The sequence below is a fragment of the Miscanthus floridulus genome, chromosome 2, assembly GCF_019320115.1.
Source record: "Miscanthus floridulus cultivar M001 chromosome 2, ASM1932011v1, whole genome shotgun sequence".
Taxonomy (NCBI): domain Eukaryota; kingdom Viridiplantae; phylum Streptophyta; class Magnoliopsida; order Poales; family Poaceae; genus Miscanthus; species Miscanthus floridulus.
In genome coordinates, this window is record NC_089581.1 from 57,321,389 (window position 1) to 57,341,409 (window position 20,021).

General features: G+C 42.5%; 1 pseudogene; it reads right to left on the reverse strand.

Moving 5' to 3' along the window:
• Positions 1–676: 676 nt before the first annotated feature.
• Positions 677–8,847, reverse strand: LOC136538897 (small ribosomal subunit protein uS8z/uS8w-like; annotated as a pseudogene).
• Between the last annotated feature and the right edge of the window lie 11,174 nt (positions 8,848–20,021).

The window sequence follows — 20,021 nt, forward strand, 5'->3', positions numbered from 1 at the left end:
AATAATGTGAGCAGAACAGGAACAGGAATGACAACCACTGAACCACAGTAGCTTAGCATCTAGGAGCAGCCAAAGTAGCTTAGCGCCTTAGCATCTAGGAGAACGGCGCAAAATCCATCAGGCACAGCTCCACAGGTCCAAACAGGCAAACATTCGTGCTCCGGACAAGCCTTTTTGGTTGGCCAAGCATCAAGTCACTTAGGCCTCGTTTAGATTGCGAAAAAATTTCAACCCGATGAATAGTACCACTTTCGTCTTATTTGACAAATATTGTCCAATCGTGGACCAACTAGGCTCAAAAGATTCATCTCGTGATTTCCAACTAAACTGTGTAATTAGTTATTTTTTTTACCTACATTTAATACTCCATGCAAACGGCTAAAAATTGATGTGATGGAGAGAGAGTGAAAAAACTTGGAATTTGGGTGGTATCTAAACAAGGCCTTATTAGGTTTGCATCTGGTTTCATGTTTTAACTTAGGCGTGCCAAACTTTTCGTCTAGGTATGTCTTGGCAAGATATCCTTGCAAGCCAAGCTGTGGCTATCTTTTTCTCTCTGCCACAAGTTAGGCGCGAAGTGTGACAACCCCTGGCAATCTTAGGAATGAAGCAAACATGCTCACCTTGCAATCATGAATTGTCAAAATATCGACATTGTACTGCACCAATGAGTTTCTCTTACCAAAATCTCAAGCTTTTGTGGTACAAAGGTTGAAAGCTTTTGCTAAACAAACGGAGGGCCCAATAAAGAAAAGCAAAAAGACTCCTATCCTTCTTCCAAAATTTGGATTTCGGTAAGTGAACTGGCACAAGAATGATACAAAGTAAATTGCATTTGTGCAGTCTCGCTCGTTCGAAACTTCAGGAATATAAGTCAAGAACAAATATCCTACTACACGGATTCAAAATCCTTTTTTTTATCAAACTTCCATCTAGTAAAAAAAAACCTAGCACCTTGCCACCAACGTTCTTCCTCCTGGCCTCTTCATGATCCATGATGCCAGCAGAGGTCGTCAAAACAATAAAACCGAACTGCACAACAAACAGTGAAAGATAATTAGATTATCTCTAATCTCTTTTCTACAGCTAAAATGCAGTAAATGTCCAGGTGTACCTTGGCAGGACGAAACTCTCGATCCAACTTTCACCCGGCGCTTCGCACTGCGCCCTCTAAGAATTCGGCGCGACAGGTGGGGCCATGACCCACGCACTCTCTCTCACCATCTCTCTCCGCATCCACCAGTGCTCCTGCACCGTCTCCCCGAGGCCCACTTGCGCGGCCGCTGCCGGTTCCCCTGCTCTAGGGTTATCGCCGCCGCCGCCGTCATCCCATCCCATGCTGCCGCCCGGGCGCTCGGCACCCACGCTACCCCCATTTCCCCATCCCCAATTATCTCCTATCTGTGAACCAATTTCTCTCCGATCTGCGAACAGGCGCATGCTCGTCTCCTACCTCTCCGGCGGCGTCCGGCTCCCTCTCCGTCCAGCGGCGCTTGGCTCCATCTCCGTCCAGCGGCGCTTGGCTCCCTCTCCATCCAGTGGTGCTTGGCTCCCTCTCCGTCCAGCGGTGCTTGGCCACCTCCCCACGGCAACAGCGCGCACGGCCCCCTCCACCTGGCCGGCGGCAGCCACAATGCCCAGCAACCGCCTCCGCCACCCACATCTGGATCCTGCCCGTTCCAATGAAGTGCTTATCAATTAGCTTAGCTTCAATATATGTGTGCCCAAATCTCTTTGTATCCTACGAGTTAAATTTAAAATCTTTGTTACAGGCACTATTCAACCAAGCACTCGCTTGTTGTGTGCTAACTACAAAATAGTACCTGATCTCCTTCACAACAGCTTTCGTATTGTCACATGCAAATGATGGTAACCTTGCCTTCTATGTGTGTATGAAATGGGTTGTCATACTACTACTCCACATGAATGTCTTATCTTCATTTGATGCCCAACTCAGGCGTTTTGTTATTTCCTCCTGGACTGGATGATTACAGTGCCAGTGGATGTACCAAAGGTGTGTATGGATCTGCACCAGCATACATTGGGTGTGTGGGTGGGTGGGTTTGTACACGAGCATACTGACTGCAATAGTTGCTAGGACAGATCTCAGACTTATTTCAGTTCTGCAGACTGTGGGCAGATCTCAGAACAACACTGCACCAGCATACATGTGGCTTCCTCTTGAATTGCTGAAAAATCACAATGATTGGAAATATCCTTTGGTTACTGCCTTACTGGGTAAGCTTGTCATATCAATATATACAATGAATACCTTAGCAGAAGAAACACTAGACCCATATGATGCTACTGCTAGCTCAGCTTCCATATATCTTGCAAATTATGGAATTGGCTGGTTGTGTGTCTTTAAACAATTAAAAAAAAGGGCGTACCCAGTGCAGAGAGCTCCCGCTCTGTGCGGGGTCTGGGGAAGGGTGTCAGTGGCAAGCCTTACCCTCGCCTGTGCAATGCGAGGAGACCGCGACTCGAACCCGGGACCTTCTGGTCACAGGCGGTAAGACTCTACCGCTTGCACCAGGCCCGCCCTTCTCTTTAAACAATTGAGTTCCCTAAATAATTGCAAGAATACCATTTCATGTATTTGGGTAAAGTATTGAGATCATACCAAAACTGGAGCAGAGTATTTGTGTGCAAAGGCACTGTGGTTAGTAAAGAGTTGATCCACAAAAGGGACAGTTCCGTGAGATGCTCACTGAGCAGGAATCGCTTAGCATCAAGGTGGCCTATCAGCGTCAATTGGCTCGGATCCTCTCTTTTTTTTTAGAATAAATTGGCTCGGATCCAACAGGCGTCAAATATACTGTGAGGTAAGCGACCGATTCAACCTTAGCCATTAGTTTTGATTAGGAGCCAATTCCTTCTGATTGTGATTAGGAGTCAATTTTTTTCTCATTTTGATTAAAGATTGGACCGTATAGAACTGCTCCGACAAATGATTCTAATATTCATAAGGAAGTCTGGTACAAGTTTAAACACACGTTCAAACTTAAGCTATCATGATTTTTTTTTCCGTTGCAACGCACGGGTATGATCCTAGTTATAATATAAAACTAGCCACTTGTGCCCGCGCTTCGCCGCGGGTGACGTACTTATGACATATTTTGTTCGAATTTCTTTTTTATTTATACGAACAAATTTGTCCTGCCCGCGCTTCGCTGCGGGTGACTTACTTACAACATATTTTATTCAATTAGTTTTTTTTGCTACGAACAAATTTGTCCCTCTTACCATCATTGTATGGGTAAAAAATTACCTATATCCAAGAAGCTCATTAATGCCAGCAGTCTCAACTACTCCCTCTATACTAAAAAATAAAGTCGTTTTGGACAACGATACGGTCTCCAAAGTATTACTTTGACTCCTTGTTTTTATAAAAATGTTTATCAAAAAGTGATATATGTATATTTTTATGAAAGTATTTTTCAAGACAAATCTATTTATATGGCTTTCACATTTCTAAACTCAACAACTTAAAAGTTATTCGTGATTTATATTCCCAGATCCAAGCCTCGTCCAAAACGACTTTATTTTTTTTAGTACCGAGGAGGAAGTACTCACTTCGCTGCAATAATGAGCATCTGTTTCTAGCAGGCATGCATGCATGCACATGCACATGCGACTGCATGCATATGCATACTCTCACTCAAGTATGCATGCATGCCTTTAATCACTGTGGCCATACAAATGAGGTTTGGTTAATTAAGTTAACCATGCGTACAACAGCCCAAAACATCATGTATTAACGCAAAGAACGAAATCAATAACATGCCTTATACAAGGAGCAAGTAAGATTAATCTGCTAAAGAGACTTCGTTGGCATTGAATCAACTAATCCAAATTCCTAATGCACTGGTTAGACTAAGGTACAGTAATTACCTTTCAAAAAAAGGTAGAGTGACTACGCTAAAAAACGGTAGAGTAACTACACCATATACTAAAAAAAGGTAGAGTATCTATACTAATGGACCAGTCACCCATACACATTACCGTAACTATCCCAACAAATAGTGAGAGCTAGAGTTAACTTAATTGGGCACACATGGTGTTATGGATGGCATTGGGGTTGTTGGGATCGAGAGGAGCGAGCTGAGGGAAGTGGCGGCGATGCCAGTGCTACAGTACCCGCATCGCTACAGTAACCGCGGGTACTGTTCACGTGGTGGAGGCGGCGGCTAGGGCTAGGGGCGCAGGGGGAGGCCGGCCGCGGGCCTTCGCCCACGGCCGGCAAGAGAGAAGGGATTTCCTTCTAATCTCTTGCTTGATTCTAGATTGATACATCTCCTCTCATTATATAGAGAGGTCTGACTTGGCCCCTAAGCAAGCGACTAATTAACCCTAATGGGCTAAGGCCCAATAGGCCCTTGACTCCTCTAACACTACACCCCACCTGGACATGCAGCTACGGAGTATTACTTATTATCATGTATGTCGATGCAACCATCAAAATTACTACTCAAATGACACAGCCACACATGAGATATTACTAGGAAGACAGACATGAGCGTGTGGGAATTAAATGTAGGTGCTAATGCTGTAATGCATGCATGCGTGTGTGCCTGTTTCAAGTTTGCATGCGTCCAATAGAGGTATAGTGTCAATGCTTTCTTGGTTGGTAGAATAAATGCCTTGGGTAGAATAAATGGTGGGCCCCTTGAAGCGATAGAGCATGCTTGCCAGACTCTTGAGGTGGACGACATGCGTGGCGCTAAGCTAGAGGAGCTGTCATCTGGACCGCTAGAAATAAATCATATATGGAGGAGACAATAGAGGCTACGTGGACACCCTCTGAGGCCGCCTTGACGGCGTGCCTTCATATTTTTAATTGAACTGCGTGTACAGATACCCAGCGTCACATCTAAATATAGTTAGAAACAAGCACGAATAGCGAAGGAATGGACCTGACGAGATGGAAGGAGCCTAGAGTCCACCCTTCAATTTCCTTGACACCAACATCAAAACGAGGACTGATTACTCCGCACTTGTTCAGCCTGCTGTTCAACTCAACAACAATCTTTCCAGCACGATGGTCATCAACATACTCAAACTCAACGATATACCCTGCAGAAAAGGACAGCAGTCATGAACCCTTTCCTTGCTTTCAACAAGTTTCAAACAAATGTCGAAAAAGAGAACTAACCATGCTTCTGCATCACCAAAAGGAACTTTATGATCACCTTTGAAGATGGCCTGATCATCACTTGCCTCTTCCCACGCTTCTCGGCATTATACATGCTCTTGAGAGCATCGTTCAAGACGCTAACTCTCACCATCCTCGGCGAACCTGCAGAGACAGCAGACTTGTGAAGAGAATGAAAATATTCAACATTTAACTTTGAGCTGTTCAATGGCGAAGTATGTATGTAGTTTAACTATGGTGTAGGAGCATCTTGCAGACCAGATTCTTTTTATCATTTTTAGGTTTGATGCAAGAAATCTCTCCCAAATGGGAAGCAGTTTCCCATGGTTGGACTGGTTAGATCTTCTGCTGAGATCATGTGTTTGCTTGCTTGTTTGTTTCTTCTTATTGGGCGGGACTCCAGAAAGGTGCTGGAAGGAGCAGATATTCAGAAGGAAGCAGTGCTAAGCTTCCACACTCGAGCAGCAGGATGGAGATACTAACTTAAGATGTAGCAGTCTCATTGCGATGATGGAGGTAGCAAGAAGATGCTAGTGGGCACTAAGAAGTGCAAAATGTTGCTGTTTTTGCATCTAGGTGGTGGAGTGGACCATGGGCCTATTCTGTCTTATTGTCTGTTGTTTAGTAGCTGTAAGAATAGAAGGTTGCTAGTAGTTAATATTGGTTTGGTTACGTGTCTGGGTTAGCCGATTAGAACTCTTTGTGTTGCTTGTTGTAGTAAGACTCTGTTCAAAACTCAAAGTACCCAAACCATGTAATTTCATTGATTATGGCAATAAAATGGAGGTCACTAGTTGTGGAATGTAAGGCTGCCATGTGTTACAAACCCAAGAGGATTACACTGGCTGCTTTGGAATAAAATAATTGAGTATATATAAGAAACAGCAACTAGTAAGCCATCAAATAGGGGTCTACTAACACGTTAAGACTAACAGATAACATTTCACAAAGGTAAAAATAAAAGATACTTTGTGGCAGATGGAAGGGGTGAAAAGAAAACCCAGCATGCAAATTAAATGGCAAATCGAATAACACTGACACACAGGCCACAAGTCTTGCAATCATAAATGTTTCAGTAGTCCACAGACTGAGTATCCACTGGATGTGCAAATTAGGTAAGAGACAATACAGCTTTTATTGGTAGCATAACATGTGAAACAACACACTGACACTGTCATCAACTCATCATTTCTTTTTGCCAAGGACAACAGTAATCGCTGACATAGGATGTTGCAATAAGCATACTGGAGACTAGATAACCTTGTTCCCCCTATGTGGAACATATTCATAACACATGGCTTCCTGTAGAGGCAATAGAAGTGTATAGCTTGCTTTGCCAGTGAATAGTTGCACCTAGACTATGTAATGCAAGAACTATTATATCAGCAAAAATAGCTAATGGTGCTACCCATAGCCAGAATTGAAAGGCATCCACATCACAAGGAATTGACATCCAAACTAAACATTTGGCTTCCTCACGTCCACCAGACCAGGGACTTAACACAATCATATTGCTACTTCATTTATCATAGGGTCTGTGCAAAAGATAATTATCTAGACAGGTTAACTAGTCTCACTGCTGGAGGGGAATTACTAAACATTCCCATCCTCCTTCATATTACTACAAGCAAGCTACTGCTTGCTACACAAGCAAAAACAAGAAAAGCATATCCAATTTGCAGTGACACAACTAAGTACCTAATCAAGAACAGCACACAAAACAAAATACCTGGACCATGGATCATATTCCGAAATGGAAGGGTGGCCTTTTGAACTTGGCTGGGAGAGCCATGTTGACCCAGGCCACGCTGTCGGCCATTCCAGTGCATGTCCCCATTGCAGTCTGTCTTTCTGCTTGGGCAATGGAAGCTATTGATGGCCGGCGGAGAGATTTTCTGTGGGCTGGTGCTGAATCAGTGTCGGGTAGCAAGTGCAAAGTAACGCAGCAGGTCGTTTGCAGACCTAAAGAACTTGAGAGGTTAGGGATCACCGATTTGCATCGCTTTGGTATGGCTCTACGCCTGTGCTGGGAGTGGCATCAGTGGTCCGCCAAGATGCTGGGTTGGTCTTCCGAATAAACCAGAGAAAGTAGTCCAACCATTGTTCTTTGCTGCAATGGAGGTCCAAGTGGGTGATGTGCTGCCCCTTCCTTTTGATTGGATAAGTGGCTTGATCGGAAGTGTTCTTCTTGGTTCCTGCTCGCCTTCGGCGTCGTTCGGTCAGGGATGAGCTCACCGACTGTGCATGGGTAAAGGACATTCGTGGGGCGCTGACTGTGCAGGTGCTACTGGACTATGCCATGCTTTGGGAGAGGCTGGATCAGGCAGTACTTCAGAGTCGCGTGCATGATCGGTTGATCTGGCGGTGGTCAGCAAACAAGCAGTATTCAGTTTCATCGGCTTACAGAGCGATGTTAGTTGGCTCAATCCGCATGGCAGGCATGAAGGAGCTCTGGAAGGTCTGTACTCCACCGAAAGGCAAATATTTCTTTTGGCTAGCTCTCCATAGTCAGCACTGGACAGCAAATAGGAGGTGGCGGCACAATTTGCAGGATTCGGACTCCTGTGCCTTGTGCCATCAGGTTTCAGAGACTGGAACACCAGCTGATGGGTTATGTTCTCAGACGGGAGTCTGGTCCTTTGCCTAGGCTTGAGGTGTTAATCCCTTATTCGACAAGTAAGATGTTTGATTGGTGGCTTGGATCTAGGAAGTTGGTTCCGAAGCTCTCTCGTCGTGATTTTGATACACTTGTGCTTTTGATGTCCTGGAACCTCTGGAAAGAATGTAATAATCGCACGTTCAGTCGCTGCTGCTCGACTCCGATCAAGGTGGAGCTGATTCTGGAAGAGGCTGAAGAGTGGATTCTAGCGAGTTTCAGGCAGCTAAAGTCGCATACTGTTCTGCAATGAGTATTGTATTGGGGCCATGTGCTGAGTGTTGTCTTTCTCTGTTTGGTCGCAAAGTGTTTGTGTGTGGAATTAACGCCTACGAGAACTAAATCCTCGTCTGTAAGCTTAGGCTTCCCAATGAGTTTTGTATTTGTTTTCTACCCTCTTAATGAAAAAAGTGCTAAGGCGCTGTCTTAAAAAATGGTGTTGGCTAATCAGTCCACATGTGGCAACCGATGAATAGAATATTTGACACTCCGAAGTTCAGATTCAGCTAAAAGAACACTTCATCAGTTTTACTGCGTCCAATTGAGTCAGTCTAACAGTTGAACCAAAACAAAGCTTTATTTGAATAACGGGAAGGAAAGCCTTTTGAATTGGTACGAAACCCCTAAATTTAACTCAATTTTCCCCAAATGAGTGCTCGGTTGCTCACACAACAAAATTTTGGTTGCAAATATCTCAAATAACCCAATATAGGGACGCAGCATGAAGAAGCATTTAGACAAACAACATAATGTCTGGTGAATTTAGTTAAGGACAGGATATATTTACATTCTTAGTTACAAGCTCAGGAAGAGACACTAGACGCCAACAGGAGGCCTATAGCTGGGCGGATTACATTTCCACTAACGGCTACGGTCGCTACTGACGAACTACTGTACTAAACAAGGATTAAGATCCGGAACCACAGGAGGAAAGATGCGTACCTCTCGAGGGCGGTGGGCAAAGCTGAGGTTACTCCGTTGCGGCTGCGGCGGAGAGGCAAGCAGAGAACAAGGCGACGGGCAAGGGCCAAGGCCGCCGGCAAAGGAGGCGAGAGAGACGAGTCGAGGGTTTTAGAGTTCTCAAGGCCTAGTTATGGTGGGCCGGGGTTTGGGCTGAGCCAAATGAGGCCCAAAAGAGGCATATGATGGACGCGCTTGCGTTGGGAGATAACATATTTTTAAAAGCATCGAGGGACCAATATTACCTGCTCCTGCTCTCTCTCTCCCTATGTATATATGTCGTTTGCGTTTCTCAAAATTAACTTTGATTAAATATATATTAAAAAATATTAATATTTATAGTACATAATTAGTATCATTGAAAAGATCTTTGAATCTAGTTTTTTAATAAATTTATTTGAAGATATAAATGTTACACGTATTTTCTATAAATCGAGTCAAACTTACAGCATGCATACCAACGATGACAGTTATTCAGGGACAGAGCGAGTATACTTTATTTATTATATGATCGCTCCTGCATTTCTTGCCATAATATAGCACTGTTTCACGACCACCCAGCCACCTGTGTTGCATACTGCTTGTGCTACTGAGACAGTGAATACATCTTCGTTAAAACAAAAGGAAATAGTGAATACACCATCCAACCGTGTTGCTGCCGGTTTGTGACATACTTACATACTGCTGGTACCTCCACTGACCCTGGAAGAAAAGGACACCAGGTAATTTGCCTTCCTCAAATTAACAATGTGTCCTTGTCATGTGCATCTACAAGTGCTAGCTACAGTTAATAAATTAACACCTGAATTCTATATTTTGGGCAGTGTTAAGGGGCTGAAAAACCTTGAGTTACTAAGTTGTAATGTTCACCTCTTTGAAAAAATAAGGTTTAACCCACCTGTTGTTGTGTATTTTGAACTTTAGGGTTCAGAACACTTAATATCTGCATACTTCATTCAGCTTACAGTGCATTTTTTTTGTCTATTAGTGTTGTTGATGATATTATTCAGTTTTGATGCCAACACTCAGTCCTGTGTCTCTATACTACATGCTTATCCATCGCTTGATATTCGTATAGAGAAGTCAACACCTGCTTTTCATTCCTCCATTTGAGCAAGAAATCGCAGTCTTCCAGCATTTTTCAGAATGTGTTAAAACGCAGCTAACAAAATGTGAAATTGACTTTTACCTTCTCAAAGCTAATGTTTGTCTCTGTTGCCACATTTGTTTACATCCCACTTCAATTGATCTGAACTATGAAATTCAGAACGAACTTTCTTGAAATGTATAGTTTGTAGATTCCTTTGCACTATTTATAGTTAGGTAACGCTTGCTTCATCCAAAGAGGTTTATTGGAACACGATAAGGCTGAGGGTACATTCTGTGTAGTGCTTACTCTTTTTTGAACTGCAGTACAAAATGAACATGAAGCTTATTGGATCTTAATTGAGTTATATGAGCAGGTAATGGGATGGAAGCTGAAAGCAGATTTAACTGTAGTAGGGTTCTTGCCTCCGTAGTTATAGTTCTTATAAGATATTATTTGTTTGGGCAATATCAACTCCCATGTGGAACGTACCCAATAACCTACGATAGTTCATCTCCTCCTTTGGACGATAAACTGATTTATTCTTCTTTCCTGAAAAGTGTCACGTGACAATTCTAACATGAATTTAATGAATCACTCATTGTCAGGGAGAGAGAATTAGTTTCTGCCAAAGTTCTGATACTATACTTTTTGTTTAGGCAACATGAACTCATGTCAAATATACACAGTAAGTAGGTAGCTTATCTCCTCTCTTAGGTGATAGATTGATTTATTCTTCTTTCATAAAAAATCATGCAACAGTTTGCTTAGCCCAAATGATGTTGACTTTATTTCTTTGTAATCATCATCAAGCCTTCTCATGTTGAAATTGCTAACGAGTTTAAGCGACTCATCCCAACTTTTGATTGACTGTTAATATTTTGTCGTCTTACTTAAAAGCCTATTCTCAAGTGAAGTGTATCTAAATATGCAGTTGGACAAAGGAGCTTGCAGAAGAGAACACTCCAAAAGCACAAAGGTGATGGAATAGTTGTGATTCAACTGTTGCAGCCCTAATTTGAAGATGAGGTGCCAGAATTCAGCATGTGTTTTTATTCAATCCACAGCTTGCCAAGTAGTTGTACTTTTATGTCCTCTCTTGTTATATATGTTTACGATCTTATTTCTCTTCTTCTGTGAAAGGATGTACATTTATGCAGTAATGTTAGTAGACGTCTGACTTGGCTAAAGTACATTTGAGTTGTCATAGAGCAACACTTCACTCTATTACATTTACATATGTGTAAGTTAATGAATAGTATCCTACAACTGTGAATACTTGCTATAGAGTACCACACTTCACTCTATTCAACGTTTTGTTGTATATTTAAACCACACAGATATATACTATAATACCAGGCACGAAGACCCACTGCACGTGTGGCAACGCGCGCGTACCGTTCTAGTAGTATAGTATCTTAACCGCCGAATGTTTCGGTGCCTCGGGCATATGTATATGTATCCCCCTCTCAAATACACCACATAGTTGGATGTTCATGTGATGTTCTTTGAGATTCGTACACCACATCTGCATCTATAAATAAACCTGTTTAAAAAACCTCTTTAAACTTGGGAGATGTAACAAAATACAATGTCTTTGATTCAGTCATCCTTCAGTTGTAAGGTTCAGTCCCCTCGTGTTTACTCTTTGATTCAATTTTGCAGGCTTTTATTTATCATGATCCTCATTTATAACAAGTTATAGAAACATGAATCCAAAACACACAATATGATTGTTAACACTGAAAAATGACTCAATACAGATTTTATATACACCGGGTAAATTAGTGATGGCAACAAACAGGTAATGAATCATCTCGAGATGTATCAAAAAAATTAGTAATGAAGGAACCAGCTTTGTTAATCACCAATCAAAATATGAGTACAAGAGAGAGGGTATTCAATATGCAGGCATCGATGCGTTTTAGCCGGTGCTGCCATTGATGTCTTGAAGAGAGAGAAAGAAATGCATGTGTAATTAAGACACAGGAGAACGGCTGTATGCACATCTGCATGTTTATCTCGGATACATCGACTCACGTTTTCAGTTTCGATTGCATGAGAGGTGGATTGGCAAATGTTTTGTACCCAACATTCTAGCTTGGTTATGTGGTAGGTTACAAAACAACTTGGTAATAAATAACCTTGTTTTCTTATACAAGTAAATTAACATTTTTTTGGGTACAGTTGCTTGCTCTGCTTCTCTAATTCATTCATGCAGCTGTTTGATATTACTTATTAGATTAGATCCATGAAAGAGTTTGAATCCTTCATGTGGCGGTATGCTTCACCATCACAATTTGATGTTGTTAGTATGTTGATGTTATCAATATCCTAGAATTTTTATAAATAAATCAGCCCTATACTCCTCTCTCATGAGACTGCAAACCATGCTGATATTATTTCCTTTAAGATAGAATGACTGAACTACACAACTGACAAACATATATTTGAGGACTTCTCTTATATACATAATGCCCCATGCTTATGTTCTTTACTGGGACTCGCAAGAAAATCAACAACCAAACCACTGCCTGCCCCTGTCATTCACACAAGCATGATTGCAGGGCTTCAACCAAACATTGCCTGAAATCAGAGTCTGTCTGACAATTTTTTTATCATTCACAAGCAACTAAAAGGCCCAGCCAAGTTGTCCAGGGTCTGAACCAAATAACATCACAATTTGTTGTAGCATTCTTTCTCTCTTTGATCAATTGCATGTTTAAAATATTCAGTTCATCTTGCTTTCTTTCAAACATACACCTTCATATATTCTCTCTAAGTTTTTGTAGAAAGATGGCAGGGTAGACAATGGAAAATAATCAACATTCCATGTTCTGGCAATACAAAAGGACACTGATATGTCCTTGCAGCAGAACAGAGGGAGATATCTCGGTATTTATTTAGGCAAAATATTCAGTGCAAACCACATCTTCGGTGCAATCGTGAAAACCCTTTGTAAAACCATACTTAGGAGTTTTTAAAAAATTTGAAACTATGCACAACAATAGTGCATCTGTAGATGTGCATTGCCACAAAATTTGAGATTCAAACTCCTTTTGCAAAAAATCATATGAAAATAACAAATTCCATTTGCATATGCACTAGAGGACATCTGTAGATGTGCACTATCACAAAAAAATAGATTTAAACTCATTTTGCAAAAATTCATATGAAAATAACAAATTCCATTTGCATATGCACTAGAGGATTGTCCTCTAGTACATATGCAAATAAAATTTGTTATTTTCATATGAATTTTTGCAAAAGGAGTTTGAATCTCAAATTTTGTGGCAGTGCACATCTACAGATGCACTATTGCTGTGTATAGTTTTAAATTTTTTGAAAACTCCTGAGTATGGTTTTAATGGGGTTTTCATGGATTGCACCGAAGATGTGGTTTGCACTGTCACACTGAGCTGTTAAGTCTAAAGAGGTCTGCAACTGAATTTGATATTCTTCTTTTTCCTTTTTGACATCCAAAAACTTTAATGTCTAGAAAAAAACAAGTCTTGTACTGTTCAGAAGACAGGTTAAGGGAGGAATTAGAATACCTTCTTGTTAATTTGACAGGGAAGCCACTACAACACTGAAACTACTTGCCTCTCTCTATGAATACTATTTACTTCTGCTGTGACAGTTCAGATAGTCAGCTTTTTTTCATCTTACTTTTGATGGCAATGCTCCTTATGGCAACTTCCATTAGAGGGCTTCAGGGCTATCTAGAGTTCATATACAGGGACAATGGGAGAAGATAGTTCTTAAGAACATCAAGTTATTAGGCTTAATTTTATGAGTTGATTAGATAATTAGAATGAGGTTGGCAACTCATACTTAATGCTTTTAATCATCTCCAAGCCAAAAACTTGAAGCTGTTGTTTTGGAGCATCAAAGGAAAGTTTAGGAAGCCATGAAAGCAAAGGCAAAGAATACTTGATGAGATGGAGATGAAGGCCATAAGAACGATGGGAGCTATGTAGGGAGGAGATGCACATGTTCTTTTCGTTTCTGTTAGAGTAAATAGGAATAGTACCACATTGTCTACCCGCGTGAGATGTTATTCCTATATACCCTATATAATCAGCCCATAAGGCCCAATGCAATATATCTAATATTTCATCCAATTATATTATCTTTCATGGTATCATTCGTCTAGGTTTAGATCATAACCCTAGCCGCCGCCGCTTCCACACCGCGCGCCCCCGAGGAGAGGTCGATCTTTGCCGGGGGCAGTGCCCCCGTTTAGGTGCCCGATCCTATTGATCTGGCTGCCATCATTGTCATTGCGCAGCAGATCGGGATCTCCCTTACGCCATCGCCGGGCCGCCGCCGCCTCGTCCTCGGGATCAATCGCTGGCTATCGCCGTCAACACCTTCCTGATCTTCGTCGCATGGAGGCAGATGGATCTCGCCCCGTCCCGTGCTGACGTGGAGGCGTCCAGGCCCAGCCACACGCCCTGCCCCTGCGCTGCCATGGAGGCAGCCAGATCTGGTGTGTCGCTGTTGTCGGGTGGATCTGCCCATCTCCACCACGTCAATCTGCGTCGGCGCCTTGGACCCCGCGCGTCCACGGGGAGCATCTCGCTAGGTACACCCGATCCCCTGCTGTTGTATCTTTTTGGTTTGCTCGATCACTAATTGGGATTGAGTCGCCCACTGCCCGTCGACCTCATGCGTACTACTCCGGCATCGGCATCGACTAGGCCATCGGCTGCCCCGGCACGCCATCGGCTGGGCCTATCGACTAGGCCATCGACTGTGCATCGGCCGTTACAACACGGCTGCACGCCCCCATCAACTCGTCATCGACACCATCGCCGAGTACTACGCGCATCTTCAGCTTCTTCTCCAGTCTCACCGTCTTTAGTGCTCCCGCTCTGACTACGGGGGATGTTAGAGTAAATAGGAATAGTACCACATTGTCTATCCACGTGGGATGTTAGTCCTATGTATCCTATATAATCAACCCATGAGGCCCAATGCAATATATCTAATATTCCATCCAATTATATTATCTTTCAGTTTCTTTAATCTAAATGGATTACTTTATTTAATTTACACCTTTCTAGATTGATCTCCTTAAGAACTGCTTGTTCTGCTTCCATCTGTGCTATTGGTCAATATTTTTTGTTTGCTATGATGCTCATGGTTAAAGTTTGTTTTCTCAGTTCTTCTACAAAGTCATCTTCATATCAGTATAAAATATTGTATTTCTTATATCTTTTAATTTATCAATTTCATCACGGTTAAAATTCATCATGGGGGTTCATTTTCAAAAGAAGGGCCACTTTCTTACGATGGTGGCGAAGTGAGCATTTTTAGAAAAATTGACAGTGAGAGAACATCATTTTTTGACATAGTAGATTTGGGAAAAGAAGTAGGTTTTAAGAATGGAGATGAATTTTTTTATGCAATCCCCGGCCTTGAACTTGAAAACAGTCTTGATCATATTCATAACTACCAATCTGTTGCAACAATGCTGACGTATGCAGCGAGAAGTGGCTCCATTGAGCTATACATGAACCTCATAGTGGGAAGGATGGTTCTGCCAATCCAAGTGTTGGTCCAGCTAGTCGACGTAAACCTGAACAGGACGTATAACACTATATTTTGGTATGCATTTTTATTTCTTGAGTGCATATGTGTCATCCCTGTTGTCGTGATCTGATTGCTTGCTCTGTGTCCCATTGTTTGTACATATATGCGCATGGGTAGATGTACTCAAATTTCTCAGTATAAAATACTAATCCAAATCAAATTGCACTCTAATTTTGTTCACAGCCATGGCACGCGGACCAAACAACCAATTTGAATTAACTAGCAGAGTAACAAGGTAAGAGAGGTTAAAATAATAGCCAAGAAGACAGACAAGAGAACATGGACAGCAGAGGAGGGAAAATTGCTAATTGATATTTTGTATGACATGAATGATTCTACTTGGAAAGTAGATACTGGCCACAAGTCTGGCTATTTGAGAAGACCTGAGAGCTGATCCCCAAGATTCTAAAGAGGCAGCTTTCATACATTCTGAAAATTCAACAAACAGGCAGTGGTTTTGGATGGGGGGTGATGAGAATAAGATGGTATCTGGGGATAGAGAAACATACATGGGCTGGGCAAAGGTATGCTATTTCTACAAATATTTAATCACCAAATAAACATTGTGTCTGTTATTATTTTATTTTCATGAAGATGCACTTCTTTTGTAGTCTCGGGATGGAGCAGCTCCTTTGTACATGAAACCTATGGTGAACTTTGAGAGGCTATGTGATGTTTATGGTAGTGATTTAGCTCAAGGAGCGAATGCTAAAGGTCCTGGAGAGCAAGAAATGCCAGAAGGTGAACCCACTACAGAAGAAGCACATCAAACTTATCAACCTGTTGCAGGGGGTGATGGACAAACAAAAGATGATGACAACAACCCGTCAACTCGTAAGCAAGGGCATAAGAGGGTATATCCAGATGCTGATGGTGTTGAGACAGGGCTTAATGGCATATCTAACTCACTTGTAAAGTTTTTAGAATCTGAAAATGAGAATGCAAAGACCATGGCTGGCATCAGCAAGGCACTTGTCCATGGAGTTGAAGTGCAGCAACGAGCATCAGCTAATAAATCTCAATTATTCAAAGTGATCAAGAACCTAACTGGATTTGACATTGATCAAGTTGTGATGGCTGTCCGTATCATAGGTCGAGATACTGAGGATACAGAAAATATAATCTCATTACAAATTCATCTTTTGCCTTTGGATCACTTCACTCAAGTCTGAACGATCTGTGAAATGACTATATGTTGCATGTTTCATTTGTCATTCAACACTATACTGTGAAAACTTAGGTACCATTCTTGTAGCCGATTAAATCCTAATTTTCTTCAGCTTAGGAACTCTAAATAGAGATAAGCTGTTGAAACTATATTCAGGCCTTTTAGTATCTTAACCCTAGTCGAAGTTGCTGTTGACTTCTATAAAAGAAGCTATCAGAGTATGGCAATTGATAGATATCAAACAAACATGGGAGCTAAGTACAATCATGTAACTAACGTATACTAAAGGAACTGAACAATGAAGCCTATTTAATATGCTTGAAAATTGTATTTTTAGTATACGCACCTGGTCAAATTTAGATAGGGAAGACAGTTACATGGAGCACAGGGAGCAACTAGAACATAGGAAACTACTACATAAGCAGGGTCTTTCATTTTTGAAAGCTTTGGTAGGAGCTCTGTCTTTCAGTTAAGATGGACATAAAAAGGGGTGTTTCTGTACAAGCAAAGACAAACATAACGTGCCCACTGGGGTGTGTGTGAAAACTCTCTCAAAAGATGAATCCCCTACCCTAACGCTCTCTTCCTCTGCTCAATGTCGTCTTTGATCCTCGCTGCCACTTGCAACACTGTTTGTGAGGTTCTGTTGAAAATTCAACTACATAAGCAGGGGTCTCATTTCGTGTTATCCTGCTGACACAAAGGGGAAGTTTACTGTCGGTACATATAAAGCAGGAACTGGAGTGCATCTAAATAAGTAAATGAGAAATTGTTCATGCGAATTTGGATCATTAATTGCAATTATTTTGGATTATGATTACCGTATTCAGGCACAATTTGCTGCTGTTGGTTAGAAACTACCCTTGCACAGGAATTGAAGAGAAAACATTATGCCTGATTGCTTGCTGAGACAGAGATACCTAGTGATAAGGATAATTGTGTTCAGCAATATCAAGTATTCAAGTTGCAATGGTGGCTAGTGAAAATGGCACAACAATTTCTCTCAACATCTCTCTATAAAGATATAATAATATGCTCGCTCAATTGTTTCATTGTTTCTTAAAGTCCTTGTAGTGTGTTTATTACTGCCAATTATTATCCTAACTTTCCATACCTTGAGTATGTGAAGGCATACACATTGACCCCACCCATGAAGGCGTGGAGCCGTGGACCATGTTGTTCTCAGGGACGTGATGGAGTTTGTTCTTCCATCGGGTGAAGCGCTTGATGTAGCCGTGTAGGGTCTTGTTCTTCTCGCGCTAGCAACCTGCGTGTTCCCACGCAGAGCCAGGCTTGGTGTACGCGCCTTTGAAGTGGCTGATGAACTCCTTAGCGAGGCGTACCATCCTTTTGATGGTGCCCTCTTCAAGGTGCTTGAGCCATGTCCTAGTCGAATCAGCCATGATTATCGGGAGGTATTGGAGCATGAAATATGGATTGGAGGCTCCGGCTGCTTTCATTATTGCGTTCCTCTCGTCGAGCTGATCGAAAAATGTATATGGTTTGCCCCATTTGGTGTCCGGATGAATTAAATATGATTTTCAAAAGGTTTTCAGCACTCGACACGGTTTTGAACCGACTAGGCCAGTTTTGCTGGTCATATGGTTGCCCAGCCCCCGCAGAAATCGGCCAAGCCAGTTTTCATGTCCTATTCCGAACCGATTGGTTTCGAAATCGGTTTTGGATCTTTTGGACGTGAAAAACTTGGAGATACGATCTGGACTTGTTTCCTACTAGGAAAAGACCACCCCTCTGTATAAACGAGATGATCATGAGATACGTCCAATCGTTCTTTTTTACATCTATTACTCTATTTTGCCCTCTTACAAACCTAAATTGTTGTTCATCACTATACCCTCTTGTTGGCCGACCTACATAACTGTGATATCCTCGCTGCGTTCTTTGGTCTGTGATGGCCCGAACGATCTAGCCCTACCTGGTGTGTGATCTGGGATCAATCTGGCGTCAATAGTTAGCTTATGAAATTATCTTTTCGTGCATACATAGAACATCACAAACAGAGTCCATTTGTGTCCTAGGCGTCTGTTTTAGTGTGGGTTGCTCCTGAAGGCCGAACTAGACTCAAAGTCAACTTGGGCTGGACCTCCCTCTTGACTAGACGCCCTTGCTGGCCTTCTTCACCTCTATGCCTTTCTCCAAACTCTTCATGACCCCCTCTAATGTTCCTAAGAATGAAAACATCATTATGTAGCAATCTATTCTCATAATCACGAAAAAGATCGCTTAAGAATGAGCTCACCTTTAGGTTCAGTTGTTGCATTCAAGATCTAGCCATTGGACCTTGTATAGCAGTTGGAGGTGCGGTAGGTGCATCCGTAGAAGTGATGTTCTTATCAAAACCTAAAGGCTCCTTTGGATACATCCATTCTCCATAGCGAAATGAACTGATCTCCTCTCCCCCAATCCCCTTTAATTTCCATGGGGGAATGATTGATCCAAAGGGCCCTAATCAGTGTTATCCTAAACGTTTGACCTTTGTTTAGGTTTAAGCCATTTACACGGTGTTTAAACGAAGTTAAACGGGTTAAATAGTTTTGTATAGTAACACTAAAATATACATATTTACGTATGTAAAAATCAAATATGCTAGAAAGTATACATATTTACACATGAAAAAATAATTATTCTACCAAATATTTATGAAGAAAACTAAATCCCACTCCACCTCATATACTTGTTATGATAATTAGTTGGGTGCCAAATGTGATAGTTAGAGCATCTCCAAGAGTTCCCTATTTGACTTCCTAATACATAGTTTTTAGAAAAATCAGAAAAAATCTCTCTCCAACAGTTCCTAATCCATCCTCCTAATATTTAGGCACTTGGAAAAACTGAGCCACTTCCGCGTAACTTTACGCGGCTCTTGAGTCGCGCGGATCCTTCTCCCGCGCCCCATCGTGGCTGTTTCAGCCGAGCTTCGGCTCGCCCTTCTCGTTGTCGCCCTTCCTCTGGTGATCCAACAGCGCCTCCGATGAGCCACTGAACGCATTGTTCATGGGCTGATGAAAAGTTGCACCGAAGCCAGCAGTAGCGCCCATCACCCCACCGCCGCCGAAGCAGGACCCCCGCGCGGCGCGCTTGATGAAGCCCACGGGGAAATGGCCGAGGCCCTGCGGGAGGAAACCGGGGACCGGCGCCAAGAAGCCGCCACCGCCCCGCGCGGCCGACATGGCGCTAACGTCGGAGAGCGCCATGGCCTAGGAGGTGGACGCCCATAGGCCGGCGGACGCGAAGGCGGAGTCCATCATGGGAACCTGCTACTGCTGCGGCGGTGGCGGTGCGCACGAGAAGGCGGCAGCGCTGAATTGGGTCTGCCACTCCACCGGGATGCCGGCGGCGCCGGAGGACACGTTGCCCTCCATCCCTTTCTCGCCGC